The sequence below is a fragment of the Panthera onca genome, chromosome D4 (genome assembly GCF_046562875.1).
Source record: "Panthera onca isolate mPanOnc1 chromosome D4, mPanOnc1 haplotype 2, whole genome shotgun sequence".
Lineage (NCBI taxonomy): Eukaryota > Metazoa > Chordata > Mammalia > Carnivora > Felidae > Panthera > Panthera onca.
The window spans coordinates 11,402,258-11,426,679 of NC_138351.1; the positions used below are offsets into that span (position 1 = coordinate 11,402,258).

The window sequence follows — 24,422 nt, forward strand, 5'->3', positions numbered from 1 at the left end:
GATCAAGCCCCGTGTCAGGCTCTGTGTTGACAGCTCAGAGCCTGGAGTTGCCTCTGATCCTGTCTCTCTCTCTCTCTGTCAGAAATAAAATAAACATTATAAATTAAAGCAAAAAGAACTACTGAAAAAAGGGGAGTCTACTGAGAGAGGCCACAGAGATCTTACACTATTTCCTAATCCTCAATAATGTGACCTAAGGACAGAACACATGCCAGGTCAATAAGAGAAATTAGAGTGAAAGGAAAAGCAGCATCACAACTACCCAGTATTTTGAGGAGACTGATGTATAACATCCTGTAGAATTTCAGAAACGGACACGATTTCTCAAGTTTTCATTGATACTTAGGGCCGCTTAAGTGTTACTCACTTCAGGTTGGCCCACTTACCTACCTTAAAAGCCAACCAATTATGGTTTGTAATACTATGTATGTGAAAGTTGAGGAGAGCAGATCTCAAAAGTTCTCATCACCCCAAAGGACACATGACAAGATGCTCAACATCATTCATCATCCAGGAAATGCAAATCAAAACTACAGTAGCCCCTCACACCTGTCAGAATGGCTAAAATCAAAAATATAAGAAAACAAGTGTTGGTGAGTATGTAAAGAAAAAGGAACCCTCTTGCACTGTTGGTGGGAACACAACTGGTGCAGCCACTCTGGGAAACAGTCTGGAGGTTCCTCAAAAAGTTAAAAATATAACTACCCTAGATCTGGTAATCGCATTAATGGGTATTTACCCAAAGGATACAGAAAAGCTAATTCAAAGGGATACAAGCACCCCCAAGCTTATTGCAGCATTATGTACAATACCCAAATTATGGAAGCAGCCCAAGTGCCAATCCATAGATGAATGGATAAAGAAGATGTGGTAAACACACACACACACACACACACACACACACACACACACACACACACGAGTATTACTCAACCATAAAAAGAATGAGACCTTGCCATTTGCAACAACATGGATGGATCTACAGAGTATGATGCTAAGTGAAGTAAGTCCGAGAAAGAGAAATACCTTATGATTTCGTTCCAACGTGGAATTTGAGAGACAAATGCACAAAGGAAAAAAGAGAAAGAGACAAACCGAGAAACAGACTCTTAACTCTAGAGAACAAACAGATGGTTAGCAGAGGGAAGGCTGGGGCCGGGGTGGGGCCGGGGGGCTGGGGGGGGAGGGTGGAATAGGTGATGGGGATTAAAGAGTATATATATATATATATATATATATACACATCATGACGAGCACAGAGTAATGTATGGGACTGCTGAATCACTATGCTGTACACCTGAAACTCATCTCACACATGTATGTTAACTGTAATTAAAATTAAAAACTTAAAAACAATAGAAGTTCTCATCATATGGAAAAGAAATTTGTAGCTACATGTGGTGATGGAGGTCAGTTAAACTTAGTGTAGTGATAATTTGGCAAAATATACAAATATTGAGTCATTCTATTACACAGCTAAAATTAATGTATGTCGATTACATCTCATGTTTTTTAAAAATCAACCAATCAGGGGCGCCTGGGTGGGTCAGTGGGTTGAGCGTCTGACTTCCGCTCAGGTCAGGATCTCACAGCTTGTGAGTTTGAGCCCTGCTTCGGGCTCTGTGCTGACAGCTCGGAGCCTGGAGCCTGCTTCAGATTCTGTGTTTCCCTCTCTCTCTGCCCCTAACCCACTGGCATTCTGTCTCTGTCTCTTTCAAAAATAAATAAAACATTAAAAAAAATAAAATAAAAATCAACCCATCAGAAGACACTTCAGCATTCTAATAAAAATTATAGGAACTATGCATGACTCTTGCCTACATAGACAGCCCCTACTCCATAAGAAGGCTGTGACCAAAATCCCCTGCCCACCCCCCAAAAAGGGTTCTAAATCTCCCCAATATGTGGATGGAGCATGACCACTCAAGGCACTGAAGTTTTATACCTCGCAGTGAGTTCAATTATAATTTGCGATCTTTCTTCAAAGGTTTCCGATTGTTGTCCTTTTTAAACGCTAAGACAGACATTCCCCAGTAAGGGTATTAGCAACAGCTCAGCAGTTTCACTTTTGAAAGAAAAATACCAAGACAGATTCACTAAGCCCTCATACATTTTAGTTTCTCCAAAAGGCTCATCTCTATTATTCTCTTTACAGCATCATCCACCTTTGAGCGGCTGCCAAAACTGTATTAATTCAGGCAATTAAACAAAACACAATCGACCAGTAAGATAGCAGTAACACATAGAAAAACATCCAGAGATGAAAGTCAAGAGTAATTTACAGAGTAAAATATGGATGTAGACCCTTGAGAAACAGTGAGTGGAAAGTTACCAAATTGTGGGTACAGCTCTCCAACTCATAAAAGATTAATCCGTCCTGTATAAAAACTAGACCCAGTTTTCCGTATGTAGCCAGATCTCTGAAGCAGAACTTTTTCAAAACCAACCCCAAAATACAGATGTAATCAATTCTAAACACTGTTTCAGAATCAGCAGACAGGCCATTAAACCTCTTAGAATTAAATATAGTTTTCCATGGCGGTAGATTATGTTGTTGTTTCAATTATCTGCTGCCCTTCCTATAAAAGGATACACTTCCCATTGTCAAGTGACCTATAGTGTCTCCAGATGGAAGAATTAATTATACTTCCCAAACACACTGTTGGTAGGTTTAGCCATGTGACTTGCTTGAGACACCTGAATGTGAGAATGGACACATCAACACAATCATTAATAGTTATGAATGGATTGTTCATTCTCTTTCTCACCCTCTACCATGAGATAACACCCCAGAGTGGAGTGGGCTCACGTCATTGAGCCCCTAGAGCTAGAATAAATGAGACCTGTGGAGCAGAGCCATCGCTGTCATATAATGTGAACAAGAAATTAAAATATGTTGTTTAAGGGTGGCTTAGTCAGTTAAGTCTCCGGCTCTGGCTCAGGTCATGATCTCGCAGTTCGTGGGTTTGAGCCCCACGTTGGGCTCTGTGCTGACAGCTCAGAGCCTGGAGCCTGCTTCGGATTCTGTGTCTCCCTCTCTGCTCGCCCCCCGCCCACACACACACTCTGTCTCTCAAAAATAAACATTAAAAAAAATTTAAATAGGTTGTTTTAAGTTACTGAGCATCATGTAGCCTAAGCTGAGAGATGAAACTATTTCTTTTTTTAAAAAAAATGTTTTAATTGGGGCACCTGGGTGGCTCAGTCAGTCAAACATCCAACTTGATTTTGGCTCAGGTCATGATCCCAGTTTGTGAGATCAAGCCCTGGGTCAGGCTCCTCACTGACAGAGCAGAACCTGCTTAGGATTCTCTCTCCCCCCTCTCTCTGCCCTTCCCCTAGCTTGTGTTCTCTCTCTCGCTCTCAAAATAAACTTAAAAAAATAAAAAAATTAAAAAGTAATGTTTTAATGATCAATGGAATTAATACCTAGGGCAACCTAATCAAAGTAGCAAGACATTTAAGCCTTACTGCCAATGAATTTCCATGGTAACCACCTACCTCATATAATAAACTGAAAATCATGTCTTTTCTAATTAAAATTTTTACCTTTTAAATATGTGCGTTAGAGAGGGGGAAGGAAACTTAAGTTACTTGTTTGACCTTTAGAACACCTTATTGAGAACAATGGGAGATTCAGGGAAGATTACGTCAACGGCACACCCTTCCACAGGCAGGTAATTAATCTCTAGCTGATAAAAGAATCAAGGCTATAAACTCAACCGGCAAATCAGCGGCCCAGCAAAGCAAGGAAATGTAACTGTCCATGATTTTATGGGATGCAGAAATCATTCCCCAAAAAGTCCACGTTCACTTTAGCTTTTCTGTACTAGGCTCTGCCCGCAAATCTTACCAATATGAGCAAGACTCGATGATGACCGTAGTTTTTCAAATCATCAATTAAAACAGGACTTGATGAAAATTAGATCTCTCAAACTTTCTTCCAGAAGCCCAAGAAAAGCTTCAAGACTGCTCTCATAGGTACTCTGATGACAACATACATAAATTCACTTAAAAGCTTCCTTGCTGAAGGAAAAATATTCAACACCACCTCTTGCAAATTCATGATGGGGTTTTGGCAAGCTGGACACCCAGAGAAACTCAGAACACTTACTATGAGTAAGCTGACCCCGGAGAGTGGGAGAGAGATAATGCTGTACTCTGCCTTGAAAAGTCCTGAATCTGGGGGCCGCTGTTCACTCTATCACGGTTAGCACGTCCATAGTAGATATCAGGAAGGCTATTTGCATTACTAATTTCAAATCAAGTTAGGATCACGGTTTGCCACAACTGGATAAAAGTTATATCCACAAGGTGTGAATCTTCAATCCATTTGGGCAACTATTCTATAGTCCCTAAATGATACAAGGCAACAGGTCCTTCTGCAAGGCTAGTTTGTGGGAGACCTTGGTAAAGCTTAGCTCAGGAAGACTTTGCAAAAATCAGGATCAAACTGCTGGGGTTCCTGCTTCCAGTCAGGAAGCAAACACAAGAGTCTGATTTGGTTGTAAGGCAGTAAAGAATTTCCTGGGGACTCTTCTTCCCTGCTCTTGACCAACTGGGGCAGGAGAACACATACAAGATGGCACCATTTTCTTCCCACACACATTTCCCTTAAAAAAAAAAAAAAATCCACCCTTCTTTAGCCTTGGTGACTCTGTTTCCTATGAGATCCCAGCCCCCCTGGCCACAGCTGACTGGACCACAACGACTCCTATTCCCAGGGAGAAAAAAGGAAGCAGAGGCCAAGCTTATCAACACGGAGGGAGAGAGGGCTAGAAGCAGAGAAAGGTGGTCTGTATGCTGGAGACCAGCTCCCCTGAGTGCCCAACAACTTAGGAATCAACTTCCTAAGCCCCCAGTTCCCAGGAGGGCTGGCTGGACTACTACGTTTTGCGGTTTTACTGGGTTCCCTCCAACAAACTCCTTACTGTTGATGCTGCTTTGATTAAGCCAGTTTAAGTGAGTTTCTCTCTTTTTGTAGCCAATAAGCCTAGCTGGTTTGCTGTAAATCTTGTGTTTTTTTTAATTTAGAAGTGTTAGATCTCAGGGAACTTTTACAATGAAGGAATAACACGCATACAGTAAAATTATAAACCTTAAATATTAATCATGATGAATTCTTACAAATGAACACATTCATGTCATCAACAACCACGCATCAAGGTAGGCATCATCAGGATCCCAGAAGCCCCCGCTGTCCTTCCCTAGTCAGTACATCCCCATGCACCCCCCCCCCACCCTATTCTTCTATTCAGCATTGATTTTGCCTCTTCATATAAAAGCAATCACACAATGTGTACATTTATGGCTTCCTTTATTCAATATAGTAATGAAGTTACTCAATATAGGGGCGCCTGGGTGGCTCAGTCAGCTAAGCATCTGACTTCAGCTCAAGTCATGATCTCATAGCTCATGGGTTCGAGCCCCACATCAGGCTCTGTGTTGACAGCTCAGAGCCTGAAGTCTGCTTCGGATTCTGGGTCTCCCTCTCTCTCTGCCCCTCCCCAACTCACACTGTCTGTCTGTCTGTCTCTCTCTCAAAAACCAATGTTAAAAATTTTTTTAATTACTCAATATAATGTATCAACATTCATCATGTTGTTCTGTATAGCAGTCATTTATTCTTTTTCATTGCTGTGTAATATTTTACTACACAACCGTGCCACAATTTATCTACCTGTCCATGGGCATTTGGATAGTTTCTCTTATCTTACTATCCTTCTATTATGAACCTTTTGCAAGTGCTTCTGGTGCACAGCTGCACTCATTCCTGGTGGGCATATGTATCTAGGAATATAATTACTGAGTCACAGAACATGTCTTTGTCTAGCTTTCGAGTAGGTCCAAAGTGGTCAAACCAATTTGTACGTCTATCAGAAGTTCTTGAGAGTTTGAGCTCTTCCATACCTCCATTAAGATTTGGCTATCAGGGTTTTTTTTTGGGGGGGGGGTTGTTTTGTTTTTATTTAAAATTTTTTTTTAATATTTATTTTTGACACAAAGAGAGACACAGCATGAGCAGGGGAGGGGCAGAGAGAGAGGGAGACACAGAACCTGAAGCAGGCTCCTGGCTCTGAGCTGTCAGAGCCAGACGCAGGGCTCGACCTCGTCAACCGCGAGATCATGACCTGAGCTGAAGTCAGACACTCAACCGACTGAGCCACCCAGGCGCCCCTGGTTTTTTTTTTTTTTTACTTCAGTCTTTTGACTATGTGTTGGTATCTTACAGCAGTTTTAACTTGCATTTTCCTTTTTAAATTTTTTATTATTTTTGAGAGAGAGTGCACACACATGCATGCAAGTCAGGGAAGGGCAGAGAGAGAGGGAGACAAAGAATCCAAAGCAGGCTCCAGGCACCGAGCTGTCCGCACAGAGCCCAACGCGGGGCTCGAACCCATGAACTGCGAGATCATGACCTGAGCCAAAGTCGGACGCTCAACCGACTGAGCCACCCAGGCACCCCTAACGTGCATTTTCCTGATGACCACTGACACAGAATGCCCTTCTGCTCATTTTTAAAATTAGGTGTTGTTTTTCTTGTTGATTTGTAGCTGCTCCTGACACATTCCGGACAAGCTCTTGTTGGATATGACAAATATCGTCTACCTTATGACTTATCTTTCCCCTCTTCCTTATACTGCTAAATCAAAGTTCTTGATTTTAATGAACATGAGAACAGGCAAAACAGTACACGTTGCTGTGAGAAAAAGACCCAATCGTCTGGGCTCCATATAGTCACCTGATTTAAGAAAAGTTAACTAGTAGGGGCACCTGGGTGTTTTAGTCAGTTAAGCTTCCACCTTCAGCTCAGGTCAATCTCACGGTCGGCGGGTTCGAGCCCCACATCGGGCTCTGTGCTAACAGCTCAGAGCCTGGAGCCTGCTTCACATTCTGTGTCTCCCCCTCCTTCTGCCCCGCCCCTGTTCACACTCTGTCTCTCTCTCAAAAATAAACATTACAAAATTAAAAAAAAAAAAAAAAAAAAAAAAAAGAAGGAAAAGTTCACTAGTTAACTCAATAGACCCAGCCTTTACACAGGCCTGGGACTCTCAACACAATGTTACTAATTTCATTCCCCTTCATTACTATCTTCATTCACGCTATCTTCAGATACAATTGATCACCAATTTAACAACCAGTAGTGGGCGCATTTATGTGTGTTTATATCAAGTGTATTTATGCATTGTATCCTAGAAGCACGATTATAAATGGCGAGTGGTTTGTACCACCAGCCCTTGGTAGTCCCAGAACATGCTTCCAGCACTGCTCTGCGTAAGCAGCATCCGTAGGGAGTTACTTCCCAGAAGCGATGCACGGAGCGCTAACCTGGGGTCCCAGGACCGGATCTCATTTGTTGCCTTCCCAGTGCCTCCAGACACGAGCACCCCAACCTCAGTGACCAACAGCAATTACCTGGAATCCCGTTATCCTAAACAACCTGCAAAAGTTTCCCTGGCTGTGGCAGCAGGCAGGGCAACAGGCTTCTCGAGTGATCCAGATTTTAACAAAGCTCAGCCTGGCTCACAAGGCTACTACCTTGCTGATCATCCGGGCTCCTCTGCCCCGTACCTCTCCTCACCCCCAAGTCACAGGCAGAGACTCATGATCTGGCTTGGCCACAATCCTGCAAGACCCTGCAGAGAGAGAAGGGTGGTGGCACTTCTCAGAGTTGGGGGCTCCTGCGGGATCCGGGTCTCTCCCTTTTACTTGTTCCCAGGGTTCTTCTTTGATCCACTGTGTGCCACAATGGCCCTTTCTCTGCTCCTCTGGCCATAAGCAAACAGGATGGCTTTTTTGAGATGTTATTCCAGGAGGGGTTTACAGTCAGGAAATAACCATATCCTAGACGTTTCTTCCCTTATCTACCCTCCCCGCTTCCTCCCCTCCCCACCAAGCTACATACACTTCAACACCAGGGCAGAATCATATTGTTTCTTTTCAGACACACGGAGGCAAAGGAAATATACACCTGACAGGAAGCTTAAGAACTGAGACTCTAGGGGCGACTGGGTGGCTTAGTCGACCGAGTCTGACTTCTGCTCAGGTCAAGATCTCAAGGTTTGTCGGTTTGAGCCCCGCATCGGACTCTGTGCTGACAGCTCAGAGTGTGGATCCTGTTTCAGATTCTGTGTCTTCCTCTCTCTGCTCCTCCCCCACTCAGGCGGTCTCTCTCTCAAAAATAAATAAACATCTAATTGAGACTCCAGAGCCCAGGCTCTTGACCACTGCCCTGTATTGAGTCAGACCCATTTAACCTCACCAGTCCAAAAATAAAGGTCAAAACCAGGGAAGAAAGTGAGAAAGAAAAGGCTGTCCTGGGCCATGGAGGGTCAAGGAGAGAAAGGGAGCTAGTGAGAATGAGGCACATTTTCCACGGATTCTGCACCCCTAGCCAGCCTGGAACCCAGGCTAAAATGGACATCAACTGTGAACAACAGCTTGAGGTCAGGACTCAGATCAGATTAACAGGTGAGCACTGTTATTTGGTCAAACTGGATGTGAGGCCCAAGGTTCACAACACTTTTTCTTGGAAAGAGCAAGTTCCCAAGAAAATGATTCATCAACTATATACACGTCAAGCCCTTAAGCAATATTTCCTCCTCTTGCTTGCAAAGGTGTGGACAGGAAAGAGGGACTTTTTTTCCCCATTGTAGTAAAGCTGCTTTATTTACTGGTTCTGGGCTGGTTCAGAGATCTCAAGCTTCTTATTCACCCCTGACTTCAAGAGGTAAACCTCTGGCCGCCCTTCCCAGCAGCAGGCAGAACCGAGCCCAGATGCCGGAGCACCGATTCTGAGTGGGCAATACTGTTCTCTGGAAGGTGTGCAAGAACTTTATGAGCAAAAGGGATTTCATTAAAGGAAAACGAAGGTCTTCCCATCAGGTTCCCCTGGTTTCTCATGATTATCCCCAACAGTAGCCTCTCCTTTCCGGAGGTTGGCTTAAATAAACCTAAAAAACAAGCAACAAGAGACCATTCACTTTCTCTATTAAATACAACTCTCCCGGAAAGAAAGGGACAAATAATGCATGGAAAGTTGTGTCCTGCCACCTAAACATTTGAGTCTTTCCCCAGAAGTGAGGGGACAGGAGGAGGTCTTCGGGCACCTCACCTCTTTCTTCCATTTGCTCCTGCCTTTTTCCCGTACCTTGGTCCTGCCCTATTCTACACTTCCAATTTTTTTTTTAACTTTATTTTTTAGTTTTTAAAATTTACATCCAAATTAGTTAGCATGTAGTGCAACAATGATTTCAGGAGTAGACTCCTTAGTGGCCCTTACCCATTTATCCCATCCCCCCTCCCACAACCCCTCCAGCAACCCTCAGCTTGTTCTCCATATTTATGAGTCTCTTTTGTTTTGTCCCCCTCCCTGTTTTTATATTATTTTTGTTGCCCTTCCCTTATGTTCACCTGTTTTGTCTCTTAAAGTCCTCATATGAGTGAAGTCATATGATTTTTGTCTTTCTCTAATTTCACTTAGCATAACACCCTCCGGGTTCCATCCACGTAGTTGCAAATGGCAAGATTTCATTCTTTTCGATCGCTGAGTAATACTCCACTGTATGTATATACCACGTTTTCTTTATCCATTCATCCATTGGCTCTTTCCATACCGTGGCTATTGTTGATAGTGCTGCCATAAACACGGGGGTGCAGGTGTCCCTGTATCCCTTGGATAAATGCCTAGTAGTACAATTGCTGGGTCATAGCGCAGTTCTATTTTTAGTTTTTTGAGAAACCTCCATACTGTTTTCCAGAGTGGATGCACCAGCTTGCATTCCCACCAATCATGCAAAAGAGATCCCCTTTCTCCTCATCCTCACCAACATCTGTTGTCGCCTGAGTTGTTCATGTTAGCCATTCTGACAGGGGTGAGGTGGTATCTCATTGTGGTTTTGATTTGTATTTCCCTGATGATGAGTGATGTTGAGCATTTTTTCATGTGTCGGTTGGCCATCTGGATGTCTTCTTTGGAGAAGTGTCTATTCGTGTCTTTTGCCCATTTCTTCACTGGATTATTTGTTTTTTGGGTGTTGAGTTTGATACGTTCTTTGTAGATTTTTGGATACTAACCTTTTATCTGGTATGTCAATTTGCAAATATCTTCTCCCATTCTGTCAGTTGCCTTTTAGTTTTGTTGATTATTTCCTGCTTTGTGCAGAAGCTTTTTATTTTGATGAGGTCCCAATAGTTCATTTTTGCTTTTGTTTCCCTTGCCCCTGGAGACGTGTTGAGTAAGAACTTGCTGTGGCCAAGGTCAAAGAGGTTTTTGCCCACTTTCTCCTCGAGGATTTTGATGGCTTCCTGTCTTACATTGAGGTCTTTCATCCATTTTGAGTTTCTTTTTGTGTCTGGTATAAGAAAGTGGTCCATGTTCATTTTTCTGCATGTCGCTGTCCAGTTTTCCCAGCACCACTTGCTGAAGAGACTGTCTTTATTCCATTGGATATTCCTTCCTGCTTTGTCAAAGATTAGTTGGCCTTATGTTTGTGGGTCCATTTCTGGGTTCTCTATTCTGTTTCATTCATCGGAGTGTCTATTCTTGTGCCAGTACCTACACTTCTCATTTGTATATAGTGCTGAAGTTGCTGCTTTGTTTTCATACTGAAGAGATCACATTGCCCCAAGAGCCACAAACAAATGGGAACTGAATTAAAAAAATAACACTTCTGACTAAAACAGAGTCCATTGAACTTGGGAAGAGTAACTTAAGAGTACCCTCATGGCTCCAAGTTCACACACACACACACACACACACACACACACACACACACACAGAAGGCTGTAGGGAACAAAACGGGACTCAGATGCATGGCTGGCAGTGGGGGGTGTGTGTGTGTGTGTCTCAAATCTTGTTAGGACAAATCTCTTTTCAACCCAAATGTTTCAACTTCAGCGGATGGAAACACAGAATTCCTGATTGAGTAAAGGATAAAAAAGTTACCACACAGCGAGTACCTAAACCATGGTGATGCCCGATCCACTGACACCTTTCAGACCTTCGTGCAGATCTGGCGGCCTTGGCATGTTAGGGATATAATGATGCATATGCATGCCGCGAATACTTCTGAATGCCCACAGGGCACAAGCTAGCCAGTCCCCTTCTATTTGATCACTCCCTAACAAGCCCCCGCTGTTCCTCTGGCCAGTGCCTCCCACTCACCCATACCTCGGTCATTCTCAGCATCGCCAACAACTCTCCCATCCCTTCCCCCCAACGAAAACCTATCAGAACACAAGTTCACATGACTTCATGAGAGGATGAGTCTGGAATTCCCTCAACTTAAAAAAAAAAACAATTTTTTTTTTAAACAATATACTGCAACTTCCATAGCAGTGAATATTTGCACTGCTTCTCCCAACTGTTACTGAAACCCTGCCTAGAGGCGCCTGGGTGGCTCAGTTGGTTGGGCGTCCGACTTCGGCTCAGGTCACGATCTCGCAGTCCGTGAGTTCGAGCCCCGCGTCGGGCTCTGGGCTGATGGCTCAGAGCCTGGAGCCTGCTTCCGATTCTGTGTCTCCCTCTCTCTCTGCCCCTCCCCCGTTCATGCTCTCTCTCTTTCTCAAAAATAAAAAATAATAATAATAATAATAAAACCCTGCCTCGATTAAGAAACGGAGTTGTAGGAAGTAAACTCCAATCATTGCTGGCCTGACCTCCTCTCCCAGATATGGATTGAGTCAACTCCCCCCTGACTCTTGAACTGTTAACTCTGAAAGGAGATCAAAGTGGGGGGGGTGGGGGGGAGGTGTCTCTGGAGGCAGAGAAGTCTTACTCAGCTCTCAAGTCAGAAGCCTGGGTTTCCCAAAGACACTCAGGCTAAGCCACCCAGGATTTCATCTTGCCACCAAGATGCCACACAGTCTCAAATACCTTAAAGGTCCTGAAGACAAATAGTGTCTACCCCCTGACCAGCAACACCCCCCACCCAGTGATACTTAAAAGGAGAAAACATTTGCACTGAATAACTACAAAGCGGGGGCTGCATTCCTAAGGACACAATCCTCACAAAGAAACAATGGAAAAGATAAAACAGGCACCTAGAGTAGAGGCTGAGGGATGAAGTTTCAAAAGGCCAACAAGAAGTAAATCGCAACAAAGTCTAGCACATCAAATCACATGTTACCTTTCATCAAAAGGAACTCGTTTTGTTTTTCTAAAGAAATGGCAACAACTTAGCACGCCACTGACGTTACACAATATCCAATGTCTCCCTGGGTTGACAACCCCTTTCTCTTTTTTTGTTGCCTTTAAAAATTCTGCACCAAGAGCTCATGTTTTCTTTCGCTTTTCCTTGTGGAAATTTAATTCCCGGCCAACTCCAGAATTCTCCTACAGATATGTCGTGGTCAGTGGCAGACATCAGTAGCTCAACTTAACCAGAAAAGTTCGAAGGCTATCATGAGGTGAGCAAAATCTCGGTCTTCAAATATACCGAATGCCTTAATTCTCCTGCAGTTTATTCGTAAAGTTTTGTTTACTTCTATTAATAGTGAATCCCTTGACCTGCATCTCCTACCAAATTAAAAGAGAAAAATCCCACGAGAACGGAATTTTATAGCACGGAGAAACAGAACGGCTAGAGCAGTTAAAAAGTGGACACGAGGGGCGCCTGGGTGGCGCAGTCGGTTAAGCGTCCGACTTCAGCCAGGTCACGATCTCGCGGTCCGTGAGTTCGAGCCCCGCGTCAGGCTCTGGGCTGATGGCTCGGAGCCTGGAGCCTGTTTCCGATTCTGTGTCTCCCTCTCTCTCTGCCCCTCCCCCGTTCATGCTCTGTCTCTCTCTGTCCCAAAAATAAATAAAAAACGTTGAAAAAAAACTATCATTTAAAAAGTGGACACGAAATCTCTAGGTGAATTTTTTTTTTAATATTTATTTTTGAGACACAGAGCGAGTGAGCGAGAGGGAGGCTGAGTGGGGGAGGGGCAGGAAGAGAGGGAGACACAGAATTCTGAAGCAGGCTCCAGGCTGTCCACACAGAGCCCAACGCCGGGCTCGAACCCATGAACTTAGAGATCGTGACCTGAGCCAAAGTCGGATGCTTAAATGACTGAGCCACCGAGGAGCCCTCTAGATGAATTCTGTAACTCGCCTAATCTCTTCTCTCTCGCTATGCTGTAACATAAAATCCTATGAGCACTTTTTTGAGGTGCTCACTTTACTAGTCTGGGGGATTCAACAATGCATATTTACAACTGGTTAAAATAAGACAATGGAGAAGAAGAAGCTTTAGAACAACTAGAACTCACAACTGGTGGGCATTTAAATGAATACAACCATCCCACTGCATCCCACGGCAATCTCCACTACAGAATTGTGCAGCCCAGCAACCCCACTCCCAGACGTGCATCCAACAGAAATGTATACATACATTCACCAGAACACATGCACAAATCTGTTCATGACAGCACTGTCCATGCTGGTCCCGAAGTGGAAACAAATGACCCAACGCACGTCTCCAGGAGGATGGATTCAACAGTGGTATAGGCACACGAGAGAATACAATGAAACCACGAAAAGAACAATCCATAGCCACACAAACAACGCGGATCAATCTTACGAACACAACATGCAGTGAAAGAAGCCAGACACAGAGGACACACTCTGTGAGACCATGTATTAAAGTCCAAACATTGACCAAAGGAGTCTTTGATATTAGATGGATACTCCAGGGCCATGAGTAGGGACTTGAAAGCCATGGGATACCAAGATGAGAGGCTTGGGTCCATGGCTCTGTTTGGGGAAAGGGAAATGAGCAAGTATTTGGCAGCCAAGTGGCAAATAGCATCATATAGTACAGACAATCACCACCCCTAAAAAGGGCTGCTCTTAAGCTGTTTTTATTTTATTTAATTCATCTAGAGAGACAGAGAGCATGCACATGGGGGAGGCAGAGAGAGGGAGATACAGTATCTGAAGCAGACTCCAGGCGCAGAGCCCAATGCAGGGATCGAACTCACCAACTGTGAGATCATGACCTGAGCCAATGCCCAATGGGCTGAGCCAGCCAGGCGCCCCTTTGTTTTATTTTATTTTATTTTATTTATAGAACAAGCGGGGGTTAAGTAGTTATTTTTATAGCAGAGAGCAGTTCTGTTGACGACGAGGAGGGGGGAGAGAAGTGGGAGGGAGAAGAGGAAGAAGGGAGGGAGAGGGAGAGAGAAAGAGGGAGGGTGAAGTCAGCTTCATTTCTACCCTTACTCTAGTTATTTTTTCATATTTTCCCCAAGGTCAATGGGTGAAACCAGTCAGAATTACCAACAGGAAGCTAAACAAATTTAGCCAAAAATGTAATGCAGGCATCCACACATTTACATTCTTACCTATAATCAAGCCAAAAACTATATAAAAAAGGAGTTTTATCTGCAACACACAATAAATGTGAACCCTCAACAACAGAAGTTCCTGAGTGCTTCTCTGGGGACCAGGTAATTATAAAAAGGGATTAGTATGTCTTCTGAGTGTTAAGCTAAGCCCCATTGCTCAATTCCATTAACTAATTAAAAAAAAAAAAAAAAAAAAAAAAAACTTCCAACAGAGCTACAGGGTTCCTGACATTACCAGAAATACATAACTGTTCCCAATTAACTGATTGCTTCTGTAATGAAAAAAGCATGAGGATATTTAGTTCTAATAGGTTTTTCTGGTCTGTACATCCGTACACAAACACACAACTCAACCACGTACATGTTTCAAGATTCTTCATCAGTGAGAATATCATTTGCTTTCATCATTCAGACTTTAAACATAAAGCTCAAGGAAGAAAAAGGCAAACAGGTATCAGAGTTTAAAGGCCAAAGCTAGAAAATAAAAACAGTTGGATTAGGTCACCTGCTATGCTCACCGGGGGACACGCTGACGAGCAATTCACACGTCTAGTGCCTGCAGTGTTTTAATAAGAGCCCCACTGTTAGGCTTTCCTCCTCGACAGTTCTGTTCTTTTCCATTGCTGAAACACACACACACACACACACACTCTCAACAAACCTTAGTTTTCCATTTCTCCATGGCCTTGTCAAGTATGGAATGCTTTATTTAAAATCATAAAGGTAAATGGAAAAAAAGAGAACTAAAAATCACTAGATAAAAATTAGGGAATATCTAATAAAATTGGGAGGTAGAGGGGAGAGGAAGAGAAGAGAGGTAAGGGGTATTATTAATACCCTTTTTTCAAATTTGTTGAAATCACGTGTAGATTGTGGCAGTTTAAAAAGGTTCCAAATTTGTCGACACTCTTCCCATCGAGTGGCACATTCATGTTTCCTCCCCTTTGAGTCTGAGCAGGCTTCTGACTGATCCAATGGATAGAGTTTGGTGAAAGGAAAGTCATGTAACTTCTAAGGCTAGGTAGCTTCCAACTGGTTCTCTTGAGGCATTCTAGCTCAAGTTAATTGCATTTGTCCATCTGGAGAGTATTTTTGGATGAGATTAACGTTTTAATCAGTGAACATTAGGTAAAGCAGACTGTTCTCTATAACGTGGGCGGGCCACACCCAATCAGTTGATGGCCTGAATGGAACAAAAAGATCAGCTTCCCCAAACAGGAGAGCATTCTCCAGTAGACTGCTTTGGTCTTCATCTGCACCACCTGCTCTCCTGGGTCTCCAGTCTGCTGGTCCACACTGCAGATTTTGGCCTCAGCAGCTTCCATAACCCTGTCAGCCAAACTCCTTAAAATATATCTTTTTTTTAAAGAAATATATGCACATCCTATTTGTTCAGTTTCTCTGAGGAACGCTGATTAATACATGAAGGAAGCTGGTGGCCAGGCCACCAGTCCAACTACCTGGGGCCACCATGCTGAAGTCCCCATGTTTAGTAATACTCTGGCAAACAGTCAACACGGAGCCTGGTCTCCCGGCCATCCTGGCCAAGGCCTGGGGCATTGGCGCAAAACCTCCTTGGACCCTCCAGACCAGCCAATTTGCCAGTGGAGTGCCACACAGAGACCTCCATCAACACCACAAGCAGCGGCCAAGCCTTGCCTGACTCTATAACCCACGGAATCCCAAACACCATTAAAATAATTGTTTAAGGTAATTTGCTACACAACAACCACCAAAAGAACTAAAAACAGGACTTAACAGGAACACCTGAGACTGGAGCTAAACAGGCACCCAAGAGTGAAGGGTGTTTGTTTTCATTGTAAATGTCTTTGTTGTTTGCATTATTTTATGTACAAATATAACTTCAGAAAGGTATGGAAAACTAAAACGACAGCAAATGTGTTTAGTGTTCACAGTGTACCAGGTAGCTTTCCAAACATTCCGTAAGGTTTTTAACTCATTTAATCTTCAAATAACCACACGAGGGGAGGGCTTTTATTACCCCCTTCTTATGGATGGGAAACTGAAACACAGAGAGGTTCAGTAACTGTGCCAAAGGCCACACGGCGGAGAGGTCTGTAGGATACTGAAGGAGACCGGGCCTTGAAAAATGAATACAGGTGGGGAGTAAAGCAAAGGGCATTGCAATGCAGGCCACAGCTTTTGAATAAGCGAGGCAGTGGGTGGCGCAGTTGGTTAAGCGTCCGACTTCAGCCAGGTCACGATCTCGCGGTCCGTGAGTTCGAGCCCCGCGTCGGGCTCTGGGCTGATGGCTCAGAGCCTGGAGCCTGTTTCCGATTCTGTGTCTCCCTCTCTCTCTGCCCCTCCCCCGTTCATGCTCTGTCTCTCTCTGTCCCAAAAATAAATAAAAAACGTTGAATAAGCGAGGCAGTCTGGTAGTGCTTAACAGGTCAGTCACATGCTTAGGTCACAGAGTGAGGTCACTCAGGTGAATGGCACCTTGAGATTATACTCTTTGTCCAGCGGCTTGTAACTGCTGAGCCAGCCTGGTTGTCTTTCCGCCCCTTACGCCACCAGAATGAGCCATGAGTATCAGAAAATCCCACCCTTCTGCCCTCCTACTACAACTCTGTATCCTTCTATCTCCCCACTTGCCATGAACTCTGGGAGGGTCTAAGCGTCTGACTTTCCCCACTGGGGCCTTGCAGAAAATAGAAACATAATTTTCACTAAAGGTAAATGGATACTGGCTTATTCTATGTGCAAGTTGGTGGAGTGGTCTTCACCTCAGAGCAATTTTTGCTGCATTTTGAGAGCCAAGAGGAGGGAAGAGCCATCAATCAGGCAAAGAAATGATCACTGGACAAAAAATCTGTGGCAGGTGTTCACAATCGAACCCCATGATACGGACTTTAAAGTAAAAATATATTCTCCCAGGGGCACCTGGGTGGCTGGCTCAGTTGGTTACGCACCTGACTTTGGCGCAGGTGATGATTTTGTGGTCCGTGGGTTCAAGCCCTGCACCCGGCTCTGTGCAGACAGGCTCCGGAACCTGGAGCCTGCTTCAGATTCTTTATCTCCCTCTCTCTCTCTGCCTCTCCCCAACTTGAGCTCTCTCTTAAACAAAAAAAAATTTTAAAGTTTTTTTTCCCAAAAAGCTCTCATCTTTTTTTCTGCCTTTATATTATTTCACCGATTTTCACGATCTTCCAGAGAAAGAATGGTAGGAGACCAGCATCATCCCCACTGTCCAGAATGGCCTGTGCCCTGTTAATCTCTCTTCTTCAAATGGTTTGGTGATATTTTCTTCAGAGATATCTGCTCCCTTGTCAATTTCTAAGGCTCCCTTAAAGCTCAGCTCAAGTAGTACCTTTCAGGAAAGCCAATCCCAATCATCCAGGCAAAAAAGATCTCTTGTCTCAGAGCTCATAGAAGTATTCACTATTTGTTAAGTGAACTAAACACTCCTGTGTTTCCTATAAGGATTCTGCCTAGTGTTTTTAATTCTTACATAGAATTTCTGGACAACCAGCTATTTAATGGTATGATTCCTCTTGTATCCCCTAAAACTCCTAGCTCAGTACCTTTGCAAAAAGCATCATATAAAGAAAAATTGTATGTGACTGGCCAATGAAATTACAATAGTTGCATTTACACTATTGAATAAGGTTATCAGGGTCAAAGTCACCATTACTTTGAGAATTACATTACAAACCAATTAGATACCTTTTCGTAGGTAACGTATTAGTAATTTAAAGATTTCTCTCATCAGCTGGGTACTAGATTCAAGGACAGCTCGATTCTGCAGGTAGTAGGTGAACTACATGTATCCACAGCCATGAAAAAAAAAGTCTCTAGTTTGTGAAATAATCCAAAAGGGGAGGGGGGGGGGAACTATATGCATAAAGATGATTTCTGCAGTAATATATACCAGTACAAGTCCAAAAAATTAACAATCATTGCCAGTCATGGGGGGATTATTAACTGGAAACCTGTCCATGGGGTTGTGGATGCGTGCAGGAATTAGAAAGTCATGGAGACTAAAGCAACATGGAGATATACTTTAAGAGAAAATACAAAATCGAGCAGACATGGAAATGCACTGGAAGGAAACACAGCTGAAATAATCCAGCTCCTGGAACGGGGTAAATACGGGTCACCTTTTGTCCATTTGCAAAACTCTCTGTAGATTTACTGCTTTTGCAATTTACAACAGGACAGAACTCTCACACACTGCTAGTGCAAATACAAACCACACGATCGCTTGGGCTTCTGTTCAGCAGTGTCTGCTAAACTTAACAGTTTAGAACTCAACAATTTTAAATATACACTCAAACCCAATGTGTACATGTGCTAAAACGTTCACAGGCAGGCTACGGGCCATAGACAGACAGAATCTGGAAACTACCAAAACACCCATCAATCCCAGGACGGGTAAGTAATTTGGGGTATGATCACGATGGAATATTGCACAGCAAAGATGAGTGAATTACAGCCACTTGCAACATCAGTAAAACTCACCAACATCATTTTGAAAGAAGCCAGACTAAAAACAAACAACAACAAAAAGCAATGTATTAGATGATACCATGCATAGAGAGCATGACAACAGGCAAAACTGATCTGTAGTGGCAACAGTGGGTACCCTGGGAAGAAAAAATGACCTGAACAGAGCAGGAGTCCCCCACAATATGGCAACACTCTCTCTTGATCTCAGTGTGCATTCTAGGTTTAGGTTCACTGTGAAAATTCACCAAATTGGTATGTTACAGTTTAACGATTCCTTCAACAATTGGCATTAAGCCGAGCCACACATGCAACATGCAAGGTGCAAAAGAATCATAAAATGTCCCCCAACATTTGAAACCAACTTGACTTCTTGGTTTGATTGCAGGGCAGAAGAGAAGTGGGGAGGCTGTTGGGTAGCTTAGACAGCTTCACCTCTGCTCCCTGAAATGTGATTTTTAAAACATGCACAAATAATCCAACAAACGCCCGAGGGACAAGTCTGCGATTTTCACGGACATCTCCCATCTCCCCTCGCGGCTTCTGAACCTGCTCACCCTACAGGCCTCAGCTGCCAAATGCACTGCCCCTTTTAGCTCTGCTCCTGCCCCCTCCCCATTGCCTTGATTTTTCTCCCACTACACCCCCTCCGCTCCTCCTCTGAACTAGGTGGTAAACAGAAGAGCACATCAGCTCATGAAACTATTTGTGAGTAAATGCTGACATCACAAAATGAACCCAAGTCTTGACTGTATCGATTCCAAGGGCCATTTGCCTGTGGTTTCTTTCCCTGGGGCCAATTTAGATGATTTAAAAGAAAAATATTTTTAAAACTGCACTCCTCTTTTGTTCTATCACCTTTCCCCCCAAAACACACACATAGACAGAACTCACTTTTGCAGAGGTGGAGCCTCAACTGGAGTTTCACAAAGTGCGCTAAAGCATCCTTGTGCCCCCAGGGGGAAAAACGCATCCCTCCAGTGTGTCTTCAAAGGAGGCCACCATTCCGCCAATGGCCTGAGGCTCTCCTGCATCTTTAGACATTAATCCCACCACGAGACAGCCCCTACTATTAACAGCCCCAAATCTATTAAAAAAGAACCCAAGTTTCTAATTCAATCTCTACCTTGGGAAAACCTCACCTTAACAGGGGAGAGGGAGGCTGAGGGAAGGTGAAATGAAAAGTGCTCATGGGGATGGGGTTTCTTTGGAGGGGTGACAAAAACTGTTCTGGAATTAGTGATAACGGTAGAACTTGGCGAATATACTAAAAACCACGGAACTGTACATTTTTTTTAAAAGAGCGTATTTATGGCCTATTAGATCTCGATTTTTTTTTTTAAATAACTAAAACGTGGGAGTGCCCCACTTTTTACTAGAGAAGGTTGGATGAAAGGAGCAATTAGCAGGTGAACAGCTAAGCACCACCTAAGAATCAAACTGACTAAACCCGTGAATTAAAAAAAGACGAAACAGGTCCTGATTTCCATCCAACTCAGAGGTGCGAGGAGGGGTGGGGGGTGGGGGGCGGAATGGAGGCGGGACAAAAAACTGCACAATTACACGTTTGGAGGATTACCCCTCCTTGTTCGTTGGGTTCTCCTGCAGATAGATTTCATTAATTAATCCAACGAGACGAACCTCGTAGAGAGGAGGTGCAGGCAGCGAGCGCTGGGGGACGCCACAGATTGATTTTAACGCTAACTCGGCCCAAGCCGTCACCCATCACCCCGGGGCAGCGCGGCTCCCACTAACCCGCAGGACCCACCACCAGGAGCTGTCTCCCAAAGTTCCCCGGGAACCCAGATGGGGGGTGCGGGGGAGAGTGGGCAAGGGGTGGTGGCTGCCCAGAGCGCAGGATGCGCGGGTTTGCTCAAGCGGCCGGGGAGAGGGTGGTCGGGGACCAACTCCGCTCGCACCCTCCCTGACCTGACGCCCCGGATCGCCCAGGAGCCCGCGCCGCGCTGGCCAGGGTCCGGCCCCGGAGGCCCCGGAGGCCCCGGGCTCTCCCGCCCTTCCCCCACCTCCCGACCCCTCCGACCCCGGCCGGAGCCATCTCGGAGTCGGCTGAGCGCGGCCGAGACCACCTGCCGCTCTGGGATACATAGAGAAAGGGGTCCACCGCCACTCCCCCTGCGGAGCGGAACCGCGAACTTCACCCGCTGACGCCGCGGGGAGGGTCCAGCACCCCGTCCCGGGCTCGCACAGGACCCGAGGGTACCCCAGCGCGGTGCGTCCGCACCCTCCCGTCCCCGGCCCGGACTTCCCCACTGCCCCGACCGGCCGAGCCCCCCCCGCCACCGCGGCCGCAGCGCGCGCCAAAGCCGGCCGGCCGCGCAGCCCCAGCCACCCTCTCGGACCCCGTCCCTAGGCCCGCCCCAGGGCCGCGGGGGGAGGCAGGGCGAGCGCGAGCCCGCGGGGCTGCCCTCCGCCCCCGCCGCCGCCGCCGGGCGCCCCGGGGCGCGCGCCAAGTTTGCGGGGCCGCCGCGGGGGTCAGGGCCCGCACCCCCCTCGCCCACCCGGCCCGGCACCGGGCCCCGCGCAGCGCCGGCTCACTCACCTCCAGGCGCGCTCCCCAACCTGCGGCGCCCGGCCGGCCGCGGCTCCGGGACCTCGGAGGAGGGGGCGGGGCGCGGAGGGCGGAGCCGGCGCCGGCGAGCAAGCGCCAGAATTAAACCCCGAAACGGACTGCAGCCGCCGCAGGGACGGAGGAGTCGCGGGAGGCCGGCCAGCCTCCGTCCCCAGGCGGGAAGCGACGGCCGCTGCGTCCCGGCGCGGGGCGGGAGGGAGCCCCGGGCGGCTCCGGAGACCGCCGGGGACCCCTGCCCTGCGCGGCGCTTCTTTGTACCCCGGGACCCGGCCGGCGGGCGGGCCCCAGTGCGCCTGCGCGCCGCGGCCACTCCACTCGGCCCACGAGGCACCTTCGCGCACCTCCGCCTCACCCCTGCCCCCTGGCCCCTGTCCCGCGAGCGGCGTGCGGGGGAGCCCCCGCCGCCCGGCACGCACCTGCCGCCCACGGCTGTTTGCTCTTCTCCCCGAGGCCGCGAAGGTTCCACCCGCAGTGAAACTTGAGTCGGTTCCCACCTACCGTCTCCGACGGGGAGGGATCCCGGCCAACACCCTCCCACCCCTCCGCCCAGACCTTGCTCGGGCGCCTGCGGGTTGTTTTCTGGCCCCAGGTGAGCGTGCAGGGCTCTCGCTCCCCGCAGGTGCGTGAGTCCCCGGGGCGACCAGGAACCTCCCGCCGCCGTGCCCACGACCGGCCCTGCGTCCTCCGTGCGTTCGCCCCGCCTCGACTGCGGGGCAGAGTCCTCGGTGGAAAAGAAACACGCGTGTCCAGAAGCGCGCGTGTGTTCGGAGGACTCCAGAGAAGGCGCAGTGCCTGCCTCGGGGGCTGAGGGCTCACCAGGAAGTCAGACGCTCATTTCAGAGCCGTCGCAGTGGGTGCGAGAGAGACAGACGAGTGGCGATTGAGAGACCGTGACTCCAGTCTTTCAAATGAAAATGGTTTGAACAAACAGGACTGGAGGGCCAACTTTATGGAAACCAAGTGTTACCAACACAAAACACACATGCACACACACACAGGCATTAATGCCAGCTCCCCAGTCAGGGCTTTTAACGGGGGTAGGGCCCTCCCCGCTGAGCTCCTCAGCAGAGCATACACCCAGCGGAGCCCTACACTTATCACGGGTATTTTTCTAAGTGGGTAAAAGTGAGAAATCACCAAACCTCAAAAGACGAAATGCGGGCCTCTGGGGCGAATGAAATCAGCGCCTCTCTTTGTGTTCGGGCACAGCGCACCTGCTAATTCCTGAAAAGTGATGGCCCTGCCTATTAAATCTCATCAGCGCCCCTGCAGCTCATCAGGTGGCCTTTCCTTCTTCTGGGCCTCAGTTTCTTCACCTGTAGAATGGGGTGAATGGGTTCGGTAGCTCTTCTCTACCCTCTCTGCCTAACGTCCATAATTCTATGAAAAGAATCCTCGTCACCTGGGGGACAAGTGGGGGCGCTGCATACACACGGCGCTCTCTACCCTTTGTTTTCCCTTCATTACGTTTAGTCCGTAAATACCTATTTCATAAACCCTCAAACGTTGTCAAACCGAATCGATCAAAGGGATGGCAGATTCCGAATCTTTTTGGTGGGTGTCTATTCGAAATTTCACTTCATTTTTAGTCATTTACCTGTTGCGATGCAACCCACGTACCATAAAAGTTAAAGTTCACAATAAGTTGAGTTTGAACATATTCAAAGCTAAGCAACCATTGCCACTAATTCCAGAACACTTTGATTATTCCAATAAGAACCCCCACACTGGGCAGTCACTCCTCAGTGTCCCCAACACTGAGCCCCAATCAACCACTACTCTACTTTCTGTCTCTGTGAATTTGCCTATTCTGGATATTTCTGGATATAAAGAGAAACATACAATATGTAACCTTTGTGTGTGGCTTCCTAAAGTTTACCTAATATTTGCAGAGTTCATTCATGCTATAGCTTTTATCAATACTTTATTCCTTTTTGGGGTGCCTGGGTGGCTCAGTCGGTTGGCCATCTGACTTCGGCTCAGGTCATGATCTCATGGTTCCTGAGTTGGAGCCCCCCATTGGGCTCTGTGCTGACAGCTCAGAGCCTGGAGCCTGCTTTGGATTCTGTGTCTCCTTCTCTCTCTGCCCCTCCCCTGTTCATGCTCTTTCTCTCCTCTCTCTCAAAAATAAATAAACATTAAAAAAAACTTTATTCCTTTTTATAGCTGAATGATACTCCATTGTATGGATAGGCCCACACCTTATTTATCCATTCGCCATTTGATGGACATTTTGGATTGTTTCCACCTTTTGGCTCTATGCTGCCCTGTGATCGAGGAGAGGAGGGAAACTTCTTAGCTATTTGGCAACTCTATGATTAACTTTTCCAGGAACTACCAAACTTTTCCCAAGCGGCTGTACTATTTTACATTCCCATTATGAGAGTTCTAATGTCTCCAAACCCTGGCCCATAGTTGTTATTTTTATTATTATTATATATATTCTAATGGGGGTGGATTGGTTTTAATTTGCATTTCCCAAATGACTAATGATATGGAGCATCTTTCTTTTCATATCCTTATTGGCCATCTGCATATCTGCCCTGGAGAAATGTCAAGTCAAATCCTTTGCCCATTTTTACATTGGGTTATGTATCTTTTGTGTTTTTTTTTTTAATGTTTATTTATTGTTTTGAGAGAGAAAAAAAGAGAGCATGGGGGAAGGGCCGAGAGGGAGACCCAGAATCCGGAGCAGGCTCCAGGCTCTGAGCTGTCAGCACACAGCCTGACGCAGGGCTCAGACTCACAAGCTGACAGATCATGACCTGAACTGAAGTCTGACGCTTAACCGACTGAGCCACCCAGGGGTCCCTCATTTTATTGTTGAGTTGCAAGTGGTCTTTGCTTATATCTAATAAGTAATAGTAGTTCTTTATCAGACAGATGATTGGTAAATATTTTCTCCCATTCTGTGAGTTGTCTTTTCACTTTCCGGAGAGTGTCCTTTGAAACACATACATTTTTAATTTGATAGGTATGTGTTTTTACAACATGGCATGAGCTAACACTTATGTTATAAGCTAATACCTCACAG

The 24,422-nt window shown here is 46.0% G+C and overlaps 1 protein-coding gene across 2 annotated transcripts in view; it reads right to left on the reverse strand.

The window, feature by feature from the left end:
- KANK1 (KN motif and ankyrin repeat domains 1) overlaps nt 1–21,481 on the reverse strand; it is a 208,732-nt gene extending 187,251 nt beyond the window's left edge. For both annotated transcript variants that reach the window (XM_078436048.2, XM_078436047.2), the window contains exon 1: nt 21,359–21,481. The gene's annotated coding sequence lies outside the window, so the exon portion shown is untranslated. The remainder of the gene's footprint in view (nt 1–21,358) is intronic.
- Nucleotides 21,482–24,422: the final 2,941 nt, after the last annotated feature.